Genomic DNA, 13,958 nt, shown 5'->3' on the forward strand with positions numbered 1-13,958 from the left:
AAAGAAAAAAATACAGATGATGTAATAAGTTAGCAATGGAGTGAGGATATAATCAGGTAACTCTAGAATGTGGAACTATTTATAAGATAATTGACCTATTTTCTTGATAAGAACAGAGAGATTATATAGTTTTAAAAAGAAAAAGTCATATTGTTAACTAAAAAGCACCAAATGTATAAATTTGGAAGGGAGAGCTTTACGTCTCATAAAGGGTTTATAAGGTGCTTATTCCAGCAGGGTGAGTAGCATCACCTCTAGCCAAAGCCAAGAGAAAGACACTTTGATGTAGGGAGGGGTGAGACAAGTATTTAAACTGAATGGGTTGACCAAGTATAGATATTCAACAGATTGCAGGAAGAGTTATGAATATTCTTGAAGGTAGTGCTAAAACACTCATTCTGAAACAAAATACATGTCACATATGACCTATCTTCACCTTGGGATGGAGAATGAATATTTAAATGTGTTATTATTACAATTGGGTCCTGTATATTGAAAGATCTTTTCAGGACACAAAGCACTCAAATGTGCAGCCTCTGTAAACTGGACAGAACCAGTCCCTGTTTGGTGGTCTTCTTATCATGGGAAAGTTATTGAAATCACTCTCCTGCCCAGTCAAAGCTGTAGTTACGGACTGTGGAACAGAGAGACAGGGTGAGAGTCTGGTGGTGGATGAGCTGGATTTTTTTAATGTTGCTTTTCTCAGACCAGTACTGTTTTATCTGCTAAACAGACACACAAAACCCCTGAACAACCACAACAAAATAAATTTGTGGCAATTAGAATATAGTTTATTCTTTTAGTTTAGAGAGGCATGACTTAATGTGTGCTTGGCACTGCTTTATGTCCTATTTATAATTTGGTGTCCTACTGCCACAGTAAGAGTTTGTTTTGTCCTTATCTCTATTTTAAAATAAATGCAGGTCAGCCGATATATCTAAACCCCAAATGGAAGGGTTATAATGTTACATGTCTGATCTCCCATACGATCATGGCCAGGAACTCAATTTTGAGGTGTCTTTGCAGTCCCTTTGGCCAAAACTGAAGTCCATTCAGTGACTGGTGGGATTAGATTTTTTTTTAGTTTACAATACCTGGAGGACCATTTGGAAATGTTCTACATTTCTTTAAGTATGACATTGCTATCGCAATTGTGTAAAAGAATGTTCTCAATTTTACAGTATGCATACTGAAATATCTAACGGGTGACGTATCATAATTTCTGTAATTTCTTTCCAATGATTCATTCTGTATGTACATGTGTACATGTATATAAAACAAATATGATAAAATGTTAATTATTGTCTAGTTTTCAAATTAATTATATTGTTTTGAATTTTTTCACATATTTGAAAATTTTGTAATGAAAATAGAATAAATACCAGAAAGATAATGAAATAATGGAGGAGACTTCAGGTAGAGATAAAGCAGTACATACATACATAATATTCCTACTTCTCAACTACAAACACCTAAGAATTGCATGCATGTGTGTGTGTATTTATGATATCTAATGATAGGATGCCTGAGCAGGTAAGAAGATAATATTCTAAATATTAGAATAGAAAGAACTGAATCTAGTGGGAAGAAGTATGGGGAAACAAAGGCAGTGTGATTCAGATGTCTAAAGCTGCGTGTGAATTATGGTGAACACAATCTGCATGTTAGAATTAAGGGCAAGATTTAGTGCTAATCAGTGAACTTTTGTTGGAATAATTTTTACAATTGTCACAAGTGTGATCAGAGAAGCAGCCTTTGCCTGTGGCCCAGGAAGAAAGAGATGCATCCAAAAGGAAAGAAACCAAAATGGAATAACAACAACAATCTGTACAGAGCACCAAGTGAGAATATAAAAAACATAGAGCATAGCCACCAGTTCATGAGGAGAGTGCAAAATACAAAAATAAAACCTATTCTGGGGCTGTACAGACCAGAGGACCAAGATAGCAGTTCTAAATAAAAGTTACTGCACATATTATGAGAGATTCAATATACAGAACTCATACAGAAGGAAATGTTAAAAAATGATGTAATCCGATAAGAGAAATTACCATTTTTGTGAACAAGGAAGGTGTTTGATTAAGTAACAGGAATACATAATAAATGACATGATTGCAACCATCATAAATTAATCAAATATGTATGAAAATAAAAATTTGGAAAAATATCTGATAATAGTAAAGCTGGAGAGAGAACTAGCGAATTAAATTGTACTGAACAAAAGCTGTAAAACAAATTTTGAGAGGAGGAGAAGATAGAATGGTAAGTTTTGATATACATCTTATAAAAGAGAAAGAAATAAGAGAATTCATATGGCATAGAAGTGTAATAGTGGAAAAGAGAAAATAATGGGACAGAAATAAATATATGAAAGTTTCCAAAAATGCAAGGTATAGAGCAGGATAAATTTAAAATAACTACAATCTTAGTCCTTATGTTAAACATTGTTATTGTCATTCAATTTAGCCTTTTTAATTCTGTGAAGGCAAAAGTGGAAACCTAATATGCACATATATAAGTAAGAAAAGTAATTTAAAAAAATAAAATAACTATAATCTTAGTTTTTGACAAAAAACTATTGATTTTGTTAAATATATGTTTTGGGTCTATTCAAATGTCTTAGTTTTTAACAAAAACATTGATTTTGTTAAATGTATGTTTTGGGTCTATTCAAATGATTACATGGCTTTTCTTTCATGTTAAACCAATAGATAACACTCATATACTTTCTCAATTAAAAATTTCTTATACTTTTGGAAAAACTTATGTCATCATTATCTATCTTTCATTCATGATAGTTTTAAATTACTTATATTTTATTTTATTTGTACATAAATGACAATATCTTGCATTTTCCATCATTTACATTTCCTTTTCTTAGAAATGTTAAACTGATAAAAATATCATAAATAGGCTTGGCACTCATAGTTCGGTGGTTAGGGCACCAATCACATACACCAGGGCTGGCTGGTTCGAACCCGGCCTGGGCCTACTAAACAACAATGACAACAACAACAAAATACCCACGTGTTGTGCCTGTAATCCCAACTACTTGGGAGGCTGAGGCAAGAGAATCACTTAAGCCTAAGAGTTTCAGATTGCTCTGAACTATGATGCCATGGCACTCTACCGAGGGAAAATCATAAAATAATTTAACAGTTCTTTCATTTATTCTTTTCTCTTGAAAAATCTATAATAAAGAATACATCTTTTATCCAGTCAGAATTAATTTTTGTTAATGGTGAAAAGTGGGGGGTCCAGTTTCAATCTTCTACAGGTCACCAGCCAGGTCAATCAGCACCATTTGTTAAACAGGAAATCTTTCCCATAAGGAATGCTTTTGATAGTCTTATCAAAGATTAAATGATGATAAGTGGCTGGGTTCAACTCTTGGTTCTCTATTCTGTTCCATAAATCTACGTCTCTGTTTTGTTTAGTACCATTTTTGGTACTAAACTGTTCTGATCACGATAGATTAATAGTATAGCCTGAAGTCTGGTAACATGATACCTGATGATTTGTTTTTATTTATGAGTAATGTATTAAGTTGAGGTTTTTTTCAGATTCCATATAAAACAAAGTACTATTTTTCCCAGCTCTTTAAAGTATGACAATGGTGCTTTAACAAGGATTGCATTAAATCTGTAGATTGCTTTGGGTAGTAAGAACATTTAAAAATATTGATTCCTCCCAGCCATGAAGTATAGTATGTTTTCCCATTCATTAATGTCTTCAGCTATTTCTTTTCATAATTCTCTTTATAGAGAGTTTCATGTCCTTTGTTAGGTTAATTCCCAGATGCTTCATCTTCTTTGGCACTACTGTAAAAGGAATAGAGTCCTTGACTATATTTTCAGCTTGACTATTGTTGGTATATGTAAAAGCTACTGATTTGTAAGTATTGATTTTGTATCCTGAGACACTGCTATATTCCTTGATCACTTCTAAAAGTTTTATAGTTGAGTCCCTGGGATTTTCTAGGTATAGGATCATATCATCTGCAAAAAGTGAGAGTTTGATCTCCTCTGACCCCATTTGGATACCCTTGATCCCTTTCTCTTGCCTGATTGCATTGGATAAGACTTCCATTACTATGTTGGATAGCAATGGAGACAGCGGATATCCTTGCCTAGTTCCAAAGCATAAGACATGAAAGTATAAAAATACTAGACTAGAGTGCAGGGAAAACACTTGAAGAAATTGGCCTGGGAGAATATTTTATGAGGCAGGTCACTCCCGGCAATAGAAGTAACACCAAAAATATATTACTGTGATCTAATCAAACTGAAAAGATTCTTCACAGCCAAGAACACATTAAGTAAAGCAAGACAGGCCTCTGCATGGGAAAAGATATTTGTGGGTTATGTTTCTGACAAAGGTCTGAAAACTAGAATCCACAGAGAACTCAAATTAATCAGTAAGAACAGAACAAATAACTCCATTTCTTTGTGGGCAAGAGACTTGAACAGAAGCATATCTGAGGAAAACAGGCACATGGCCTACAAACACGTGAAAAAGTGTTTATTGTGTTTAATCATCAGAAAAAATGCTAATTAAAACCACTTTGAGATATCATATAACTCCAGTAAGATTAGCCCACATCACAAAATCCCCAAACTGCAGATGTTGGCATGGATGTGGAGAAAAGGGAACACTTCTGCACTGCAGGTGGGAATGCAAGCTAATATGCCTTTTTTGGAAAGAAGTTTGGAGAATACTCAAGGAACCAAAAGTAGACCTGCCATTCTATCCTGCAATTTCACTACTAGCTATCTACAGAGATGACCAAAAACCGTTTAATGAAGACACTTGCACCAGAATGTTTATTATAGCCCAATTCATAATTGCCAAAACATAGAAGCAGCCTAAGTGCCCATTGACCAATGAAAGGATTAACAAACTTTGGTATATGTACACCATGGAATACTATGTAGCCGTAAACAATATGGAGACTTTACAGCTTTTCTGTTTACCCCTATGGAGCTGGAGTATATTCTCCTTAGTAAAGTATCTCAAGAATGGAAGAAAAAGTACAGTGTACTCAATACTATTAATACTATTATGAAACCAATATATAACTAGACTTTCATAAGAATGATAAAACACAACTATAGTCCAGAAAGAAGGAGGAAAGAGGAGGGAAAGGGGAGGGCAGGGGAGAGGCTGGGAGGAGGGAGGGTATTTGGTGGGACCTCACCTAATGTGCACAATGCAAGGATACATGTCAAAAATATTAAGAGTAGAGTATAAATGTCTTAGCACATTATGTGCTTATTATGTGCTCCCTTAGCACATAAGGGAGGTGAAGGTTATGTTAACCAGTTTGATGTAAGCATTCCAAAATGTATATCAAATCGGCACATTGTACCCTATAAAGGGATTCATGTACACAGTTATTATTTAATTAAAACAAACAAACAAACAAGCAAACAGGGTGGTGCCTGTGGCTCAAAGGAGTAGGGTGCTGGCCCCATATGCCGGAGGTGGCAGCTTCAAATCCAGCCCCAGACAAAAACTACAAAAAACCCCCCAAAAACAAAACAACAACAACAACAAACAAAAAGAATACATGTTCCTTAGAGATTTGGTAAGAACACACAAAGAACTTGCATGGTGCCTCATTAGAGGGAAAAAAATATGTGCATTTCTGATTTAATTATTTGAATAAAAATAGCTACATTTTCTTCTCTTAATTTTTATAATAAAGCCTTATTTTCCATATTAAGTAGTACTTATTAAAATCTTTTTCTTGGTTATTCTTTCCAGCATTTTATATTTTACTGTTTTCAAATAATCAACTTTGAATTTGTTGATTACATTTATTCTTTGTTTTTTTTTTTTAGCTTATGCTGTTGATTTTGTTATTTTTTCTTATACTTTTACGTTCTTGGGTGTTACTAATATTTCAGTAGTTTCTGAGATTACTACTTTATTATCTGGTACAATTTATCAATAGAAAGCTTGCATCAAATAGTAAACCTATTATTTAAAATTTAGAAGCAATTTGAGTCGGCAAAAATTTTATGTAGATGCTTGCTGTCATTGTATTTCATATTTAAAAGAGATCTTAACCAACGGAATAGAACAAGACAAAGAAACGGGAAGTTTGAAGATTAGAAAACTCAGGGAAAGCTTTTCATTTCTTTTCGATTATATCTTTACTTTTCCTCTGCTTTCTTTTCTCTCACTGAATCAACAAACTGAATAAAAGAGACAAACTTAACAGCATTTTTCAATAGTAAAAGGCAATACAAAATAGAGTGAAAATTAAAAACCATTACAAAGCAATAAAATTTCCAAAAATTTAAACAAAAGTTAAGGTTAAAGATGGTGTAAGAATATTACATACCTCCACTATTCCCGCAATTACTATTAAAAATTCAATTCAATATCAATGCCAGTCTCATTTGATACTTTGAGAAATTCAGTGCTTTTATTCCAGAATTTTTGTGGTAGAACCAACACTCATAAAAGTATAATTAAATATTTGACCAGAAGCATAAAGCATAAAATGGGGTTACATGTGTTGTCACTGAATGTAAACAGAGTTTGGCAGTAATTTTCTTCCTGAGCTTTAACAATAGAACTCGATTGCCATTTTTAGTTCATTGTTCATGGTTTGAAGTTATCTGTAAAATTTTTATTGGTCCTTTTAAGGTACTCTGAATATTTTCAAAATTATTTTTGTTCTTGTATTTTACTATGAAGGGTCAAATGTGGTTTTCTTTATCCCTGTTTTTCTTAAGATTTCTAGGACTTCTTGAATTTGTGTAGTATGCTGTCTTCATGAGTTTTGAGAAAATTCTCAGGTGATAGCTTTCACATATTGTTACATCCTCATTCTTTTTATTCTTTTCTTCTTTCTAGTCAGCATTTCTTAGACCCTTTCATTAGAAGCTTCTAATGTTAGATTTTTGAGGAATGTCTAGTTTTCTGTAATGACTGTATGAAAATTTACCCTCCCACTGAGTACAAGGTTTCTCCTTTTTCCATGTACTCTGTTATTCCTTCTTTGTTGTAAAAGCCATTTTAACCAAGGTGAGATGATCTCTATCTTGGTTTTTGATTTGAATTTCTCTAATGATTACTGATGCTGAACATTTTTCATATACTTTTCAGCCATTTGTATACTTCCTTTTGAGAAATACCCGTTCAGGTTCTTTGCCCATTTTTAAAATTAGCTTATCTTTATTGCTTTTTTTTTCTTTTGCTGTTGACTTGTTTGAGCTCATTATGTATTCTTATTATTAATCACTTGTCAGATGGATAGTTTGAAAATATTTTACCCCATTCTGTGGGTTTTTTCTTCACCTTGATTGTTTCCTTTAACATTCAGAAGCTTTTTGGTTTGAGGTCATCCCACTTGTCTATTTTTGCTTTGCAAAAAGTCTTTGCCTGCTAGACCAATATCCTGGAGCATTTCTCCAATGTTTTCTTCTAGTAGTTTCATAGTTTTAAGTCTTACATTCAAATCTTTAATCAATTTTATGTTTGCATATGGTGAGAAATAGCGGTTTAGTTTCATTCTTCTGCTATGGTTATCCAGTTTTTCGAGCCCCATCTATTGAAGAGACTGCCATTTTCACATTGTCAAACGAGTTGGCTATAACTGCATTGATTTATATCTTTGTTTTCTATCCTGTTCCACTGTTCTGTATGTCTATTTTTATCCTGATGCTGTGCTCATTTGCTGCTAGGGCTTTGTAGTATAAGTAGGATTTTTCTTAGTATTAAACAATGACATTAAAATGTCATCTACTGAGAGCACAATAAATTTTATCTATAAAAGTTCTTTGGTTGCCCTGGTGATATTAACTAGGGGAGGTTAAAATACTAATTTGAGAGTGATGTCATAATTCTAAAAGTTAGTAAACCTTTCATTGTATTCTCCAATTAATTGATCTGTAACAATTGAATATGTTTCAAATGATTCAATGTATCATCCTGCTCCTCAGTGACTTTTGCTAACTAGGGAAAATGTTCATGGGAAATTTCCTTTTGAAGAATAAGTGTTTTAGGGGGGAAAGGTAGCTTTTTTTGAAAAACTTGAATATTTTTCTTTTTGCCACATATCATATACAGATTGAGTTTTACACTGCGAAGAAATTTTCAAGTCATTTTGATTTGACACATCACACAGAAATCTGCATTCCTATAACAATCTTCTTTGAATAAATAATTCACATTGCTGATTCAGTTCTTCATAAAGTGTAACTGTCTGTTCTCACAGAGATAAAATTTTGGCTAACACTTGTCCTAGCGATAGCCAAAACATTTTAGAATGATATGGTATATCCACACTGAATACTTTATGATTCAATTTTAGGATGTTACAAAACTGAGGGTGCCATGATGCATTTGCTCAAATATAGTTAACAACACTTACCACTTGTTGCAATGTGTCACTTAAAAAAGGAGCTTTAGCATAGAGATTTTGCTGATGCAAGATACAGCGAAAAGAAATGATAGTATCTGGATCTGTTAATAATTATTTTTTTAAGTCTATGCAATAAACCTTTCATGTTTTCCTGTCATGGAAGGTGCACCATATGTACATATACTCACTAAAGTTATTAAATTCAGCCCATCCCCATTGTATTTATCTTCAAAATTGTTGAAGAAGGTGTTATCCAGCTCCCAAATGCAGCGAGGCTTAAGTGGGGAGGTAGGGTAGAGACTCAGGAAAGCTGAATTAGTCTGCATAATTATTAAGGAAATTGTGGGGCCTGGGAGAAAGAAGTTAGTTTCATGGGCCATGACATCATAGTCAGAAAGAGAAGATATGATGTGTCTTGGATGCAGAGCAGCCAAAAAAGAATTTTTGGACAAAAATTACTGAATTTAAATTATTAAATTATAAATACTATGCATTAAATTATTACATTACTTGCCATGGGATGTACAATCACCTCTCTCCTAATTTGGCACCCTTATAGTAGCTTTATTGGGCTGTATTACTTGCTTTTATTATTATTATTATTTTTTGGTGAAAGTGGGTTGATGTGAACAAACTTGAAGTGGGAAACCAGGTACTATGTCTTGGCTGATGCAATGCAGGACCAGAAAATGTAGGGAAGCTGATGTAGAGGAAAGAGGAAGTCTTAAAATGCATTAGTGCTGGGAATTAGCAAAAATCCACTGGTAAACTAAATTTTCAGGGCTTTAAAATTAATGCCATCAAAGCCGAGAACATCAAAGGACAACGTTGCTGAATTCATATTTGGATAATAGAAAGTTTTGCTAAATGATGCATATGTCATGCTGTAAATTTGGAGTTGGGAAATAGCAAGGCTCAGAAAAGAATGGAGGGTTGTTGCTGTCCACATTGTGCCTTGGGACTGGGAAGTATAAGAAGGGCTGTGCAATTCACCTTCCACTTTGTGTTTTCTCCCAAACCCTTGGGGGCCAATTGTAACTATTCCAAGGCTTTGTTATGTAGGCCTGGATTTATAGGCCTAATTATGCAGGCTAAGTGTCCATTGCTCAGTGCTGCCTACAGCAGCCAAACCATGCTAAAGATAGAGACAGATCTCTCTTCCCTGAATAGCCACAGAGTCTCATGGGTAAGTTCAAGCTCAACTCCATGATTGTATCTATGCAGTGAATTACATTTATGGATTTATAAAGTTTAACCAACCTTGCATTCCTGGGATAAAGCCTACCTGATCATGATGTGGATAATTTGATCTATTCTGTTCTTCTTGTATGCTGTGAGGTGCTTTCTTTTTTCTCTATACTCCCTGCAGATGAATCTCTTTGTGGAAAGAAAAAAACAGAAACAAGGCAAGAGAACTCTAGATCCAACCCCCACTGTAGATGTTCTGATGTTTTTCTTATTCTCTTTACCACTCTACTAAATAGTTCTGTTACCATAGCACATATCTGAGATGGTATCTGTCAAAAAAGATTAGAACAATTTCCTTATAGAGAAATAGGGTGTGAATAGAGGTTTTCTACTTAAAACTCGTGGATTAATCTATCTGAAGGTGATAGAGGATTCCAGGGAAAAGTCAAAACACTGTGATTCTCTCTTCCTAGAATGATTATTGAATATAGATTAAGTCTAGAAATACAGAGTTGAACAGTAATATCTCAATATTTCTCTTTCTTTATCTGATGTTTTGGGGTCTGTCCCTATCATAGAAATGATACTTACAGGCAATTTGAGACCCTAAAAGCCTCTGAATAAATGTTAAAAACTAGTCTTTGTCCTCAAGGAACAGAATCCTTTCTGACGGAGCATATACACACCTCAGGTCATATTCTGTACCTGTCTCAGGAGAAAACCACTGATTAAAAATTTTTTTGGAAGATCATAAACACAAAACCCTTCATTTGGAGTTTTTGAAGAATAGCAATTGAACATGTTTTTCCCTTCTGTGACAGAATAAAAGAAAATAAATATGGAATCTCAAATTCAAGGTAGAAAGTCATACTATTCATGAATAGTGATGGTCTTTAGTTTGCCTAAAGAAATGAAACGAGGACTGGCTTTCTCCTTCCTTTAGGTCAGGGCAGAGGCAAGGAAAGAATGTCCCCACCTGATCCCACACCCTCTCAGATATCCCTCTCAGCAGAGTAGGCCCACTGTGGACACTATTGAATCATTTGTCTTCCATCTTCCATATCTGCCTTCTCCACTTCACTACGTCACAGTGACCTTAATACTGACTCAGTCTGACTTACATCCCTTCCTACCAAGTACTGTCTCAGAGAGCTTATCTCTGAAGTGGCCCTATGAGTTGGACTTTTCTTTTCCAATATTTTTAGGCCTGGGAAACTCATGTCTTCCCATTTCAACCTTCTACTGGAGGCAGTTATCTGACAAGATATTATTATTTTCATCTTTCCACAGTGGTATTCCATAAAGAGTGTCTTTTTTCATTGTTTACGGTCCTTTTTCTGGAGATACCCTGCAAGCAGGTTTGTCGATGCTGGTAGATTTTTTATTACACTTTAGTTTAGCTTTCCAGAAGCATCTGGAGATGTAAGTCATAAAGAGAAGAAATACTTAGAGGTCATTGAAGAAACAAAAGAAGAAAGGATCTTTCCCAAAACAAGTGAGGAGGGCTATGAATGAATTAATGAAAAAGGTTTGGGATTCCTTACTGGTGAGCAGGACACCCTGCCTCCCTATACCTTCCTGAGCTCTGAAGGCAAACCAGTTAAGTTGCTCAAGGAAACCAAGTTACAAGTTCACTACTTGCAAGTGCGAAGGAAGAGACATACTGTGAGCCAGTAGGCTGGGAGTTCTGTGTGTGTGTGTGTGCATTTGTTTTTTTTCAAATAGAACAAATGATGTCTTTTGTCTCTGAGACATTTAAGGTTGAGGTTTAGGGTATCCCAGTAGCATAGGATTAGATAAAAGAAAAGAAAAGAAAAGTTGTAGTTCACATTGAGTGCCTGCTTTGCCTTTAAAAGAAGACTCTCTTTTTCTAGGACCTATTTTTTTTGAAGCTTGATATTTTCCAATAATTTTTGTTCATTCCTGTCTTCATAGAATGTGACATAATGGCCGAAGTCTAGTTTGAAAATCCTTTGCTGGACATTTGATGTGGACAATAATTAAATTTTTCTCATGTCTAGAAGACCATTCCTCCTTGAGCTGTTGGGCAGGTTCAGTAGTAGTACTGTGCCAAGTTGTACTGGAAACTGATTTCCATAAAGTGTTCCAGGTTGGATATGCTTGCTGCATCACACTCATATACCTTTGCTTACATAGTTCTGGGAGCCAAAAGCTCAAAATCAAGGTGTTAGAAGGCCAGTCTTTCTTCCAAAGGCTCTAAGGAGGAGCTTTTCTTGTTTCTTTTGGCTTCTGGTGACACTAGAAATCCTTTGGCCTGTAGCTGAATCACTTCTGTCTCTTCCTCTGTCTTCACATGGCCTCCTCCCACCTTTTGATCCTCTATCCTTGAAACAGTGTGTGTCGGTGCCTATTGCAATGGAACTATTTTGGAGTCTCTAGTGGAGGAGGCAGCTGAAGTCACCCTGGAGAGGCACAGCACCAGCAGGGGCTCCCATCATACCGGTATAAAGTTTCAGAATTGTCTACTGCAGACCAGTGAGTAATCACAAATCTTAGCCATGGAACACAGATAATTTACTGCCTATTTGCAAAAGAAGTCAGCCTGAACTAAAAACATGGATAAAACTGATTTATTATTAGCTGGAGTCTTTACTTCACATTCCAGGAATATACTCATAGCCAAGATGTTTGTAGTAAAGCTGGCAAAATCACATCGGCAATAAGTCATTTTCCTCTGGGGTTGCAGATCGGGCCTACAGGAATGAATTTAGCATTTCCCCTTACATTCTAGAACTGCAGTTTCTACTCCTTCATTTAACCAATGTTTTGTCTTTTCTTTTCCTGCTAGCAAATATCAACTCAATAGTTCATGAATATTTGAAAGTGAATGGAATGAATAACCATGAAAGCTAACTCTAGCACCTATTGTACACTTATTTCTTTCCTCTCATGACCTCTCGGGGTACCCACTGAAGAGCCTGTGCTGTGTTCAAGATGTGAACATCTGGGTCTGGCAGATATAGTAGATATTTCCAGGAGAAAAGAGGTGATCACCATCACCTCAACAGCTTGCAAGACAGGGGAAAGACTGTCCTGCTAAGCTCTTCACTAGACTTTGCAGGCTGTCCAGCTCTTATTATGTTTGATGCAGTGCGATCTCCACTAAGCAGCCACAGATCAAATGGCTTTTGACAACAAATGAAATCAGAAGAGGACAGTAATTTGTCATTTCTCCCTGTAAGCTGATTCTATAGGAAGTTGGCTCATTAATATAAGTAACTACAAAGAGAGAGATTATAGATCCAGAGCTAGAAGTTTGAATGACATTTGTAAGCAGCCCTCTGGTCCATCCTCTTCCTCTCGAAAGTATCCATTGGCTTGTTGCTGCCTAAAATTTTGCTAGTAAGGGATCAGTCATTTCTTTGTCTCCCTAGACAAATATTTCATTTAGAAAAACAACTTCCCTTGGGAGGTTCATAACCCATTGTTATTCTCACCTCACCCTGAGGCTATTGGTAGCTCTTGCCATATAATCTTAGCACTCTGGAAGGCGAGGACAGGAGGATCCCTTGAGTTCAAGAGTTCAAGACAATCCTGAGCAAAAATGAGACCCCATCTCTGCTAAAAATTGAAAAAAAAAATAGAGCAAGACTCTCTTATATAAGTGGAAAAAATTAGCCAGGCTTGGTGACAGGTACCTGTATTTCCACAGCACTCTAGCCTGGGCAACAGAGTGAGACTCTGCCTCAAAACAAACAAACAAAAACAACTAGATTGTATGGTTAGATTGTTTTCAAAATCACTGAGCAGCACAGAGGTAATTCTTGAAAATCAATGCATAATGTGATGATACCTTTCTCAACCAGGGAAAGGCTGAGTGGGGTGTCATAGGTTCAGGGGACACTAGAAGGTACTGAATAGGGCACTTTTGGAGTAACAAATGGAGTGAGAGGCAGATATGCATGCTGTGTAGGTAAGGGGAGAAACTAAGTGAAAGAAATGTGAGAGGAAGTGAGAGGACACAAGGAAGGGGAGGAATGAGAATAATAAAAGAAAGTCAGTTACTGCAGAGAGTGCTTTCAATGTACTCACCATGGTTCCAGTCACTGGCATATGCATTTTCTTGTCCTTAATCATTACAATGATTGGGCTTTATCTTTGTACTACACAGAGGAGGAACCTAGGCTGATATGGGATTAGAGACTTGACAACATTGGGGTATGGAATAAGTAGGGCAGGGTGCGAGGTCAAATAGTGCAGCTTCCACAGTGACTCACAGGAGGTCCAGTGTTCATATTGTGCTATGGGGAAAGAAAACTATGGCATAAATTCCTTCCTAAAAATATATAGTTGTTTGTATTCTTAGATTAATATGTAAATATGCCTCTGACAATTTACATGTAGACTTGAATCCGTGTGAATAACACCTTAG

The sequence above is a fragment of the Otolemur garnettii genome, unplaced genomic scaffold, assembly GCF_000181295.1.
Source record: "Otolemur garnettii isolate 467f Iridium unplaced genomic scaffold, OtoGar3 scaffold00012, whole genome shotgun sequence".
Lineage (NCBI taxonomy): Eukaryota > Metazoa > Chordata > Mammalia > Primates > Galagidae > Otolemur > Otolemur garnettii.